General features: G+C 43.0%; 1 pseudogene; it reads left to right on the plus strand.

Moving 5' to 3' along the window:
• The first annotated feature begins 209 nt into the window (after window positions 1–209).
• Window positions 210–1,877, plus strand: LOC140523775 (glucose-6-phosphate isomerase pseudogene; annotated as a pseudogene).
• The last annotated feature ends 497 nt before the right edge of the window (window positions 1,878–2,374 follow it).

A 2,374-nucleotide genomic window follows, 5' to 3' on the forward strand; every position in this document is an offset into this window, starting at 1 on the left:
AAAAAACTGAATTTAAATGATTTGTCCAGGATCACACAGCTAGTCTGAGGTAAGAATTGAAATGAAATGATCCTGATTCCAAGTCCAATCTGATACTTAGTTTCCTGATGCTGTGATTAGTGTCAGCAGCATGGATAAGGAAAGATGTTCATTTCTCAATGGCTCTTGGACATGCCTACACCTTGGAAAATGAAGGTGGAGATTTTGCAAAGTGTCAGGTATTTCAGTTTCACACCATATCTTTCTGGGCAGTCTGTGTCCCTGTCATGGCCATGCTCAGCCAGGACCTGAACTTCCAGAAACTAGTCCAATGGCATCGCAAACAAAGATCCAAATTTGAAGTAAACTGGGACCACTTCAACCACTTTAGCCCAAATCTCAGTGCCAGAAATAGACACACTCTTGTGGATTATTCTAAGAACTTCATCACAGAAGATGTAATGAAGATGCTTATTGAACTGACTAAGTCTCAAGGGGTGCAAGATGCTTGGGAACAAATGTTTAAGGAGAAGAAGATCAGTTTCACCAAGGACCAGGCTGTGCTCCATGTGGCATTGTGAAATTGCTCCAACATATCCATGGTAGTGAATGGCAGAGACGTGGTACCAGAGGTGAACAAAATGCTAGAGAAAATGAAGGCATTCTGCCAGTGTGCTTATGGTGGAGCCTGGAAAGGATACACTGAGAAGATGATTACAGATGTGATCAACATTGGTATTGAAGGTTCTGACTTGGTGGCAGGTGGGGACAGAAGCCCTGGACCCCAAAGAAGGTCTTCATGGCTGGTTTGTCTCTAATATTGATAGTACCATATTGCCAAGACCCTTGCTGTACTCAACCAGGAATCTTCCCTCTTCATCATTACCTCAAAGACATGGAGACCATCACCAATGCAGAGACTACCAAGGAGTCTTTCCTTCAGACAGGAAAGGATCCTTTAGCTGTGCCAAAGCACTTTGTGGCATTGGCTACCAATGCACCAAAAGTTCAAGAGTTTAGAATCAACATCAAAATATGTTTGAATTCAGGGACTGTGTTGGTGGACTTTACTCATTGTGGTCATCTATTGGACTCTCCATCACTCTGCATGATGGTTTTGATAACTTTGAATGGCTATTGTCAGGGGCTCACTAGATGGACAATCACTTCCTCACCACCCCACTGGACAAGAATACCCCTGTGCTGTTTGCTATGCTAGGCATCTGGTATTAACTATTTTGGATGGAAGATTCAGACCTTGCTGCCCTGTCACCAGTATATACCTTCTTTGCTGCCTACTTCCAGCAGGGTGATATGGAGTTTAATGGGAATTACATCATTAAGTCAGGTGCCTGGGTTGACTGTACAGTACAGCCCTCATTGTATGAGGAGAGCCAGGGACCAATGGCCAACATACTTTCTACCAGCTTATTCGTCAGGGTATCCACACTATTCCTTGGAACTTTCTTTGCCCTGTTCAGATACAGAATCCAATCCAGCATGGTCTCCCTAACAAAATTCTTCTAGCCAACTTCTTAACTCAGATTGAGGCCCTGATAAAAGGGAAGGCAGCAGAGAAAGTATGCAATGAGCAGGAGTGTATGCAGACAAGAGTGGCAATGCCATGAAGAAACTGCTGCCTTATAAGGTCTTTGAGGAAAATCGTCCTACTAATTTCATTGTCTTCACAAAACTCACTTCTTTCATTCTTAGAGCTTTGATTGCCATGTATGAGCACAAGACCTTTGTTCAGGGTATTGTCTGATTGGTGGGGAGTGGAACTAGGGAAGCAACTGGCCAAGAAAATTGAGCCTGAGTTGGATTCTGATAAATCTGTGACCTGTCATGATGCCTCCACCAATGGACTGATCAACTTTATCAAGCAGCACTGGGCCTAAGTCATGAAGGAGATGCCTGTTCCCCCTGTGACCCAGTCTATTGTATTGTGATCTGATCTGTGTTATAGTGATCACTTGATTCCTTTCTGCCCTTTTCCTTGTCAGGAAAACAAGTTCCACCTCATGAGGCCAGTTCAGTCTGAGGAGTTTTTAATTTTTTGGTCCTTAATGTCACATACAAGCTTACACTATCCTTCTTTTGCACTGATACAAGTGTTCAGTCTTTCCACAATTTTCAGGACTGATCTGAAAAAATAAAGATGGCTGGCAAGAAAGGAAAAATAAAATAAGGGTGGAACCATAAAGGGATGGACATTCAGAATGAGCAAGATGTTTAGTCTGGGCCAGCCAATGATCTTTGTGGTGTGCCAAACTGTGGAGCCCAAGACATGAGTAGAGAGCATAGATGAAAGAGATGATTTCACCATCTAGGGCTGAGTTAACCAGGAAGTTCCTGTGGATAGAATTTGTTTCAGGAAATTGAAAGTGACAATAGA

Source organism: Notamacropus eugenii, chromosome 2 (assembly GCF_028372415.1).
Source record: "Notamacropus eugenii isolate mMacEug1 chromosome 2, mMacEug1.pri_v2, whole genome shotgun sequence".
In the NCBI taxonomy this organism is placed as follows: domain Eukaryota; kingdom Metazoa; phylum Chordata; class Mammalia; order Diprotodontia; family Macropodidae; genus Notamacropus; species Notamacropus eugenii.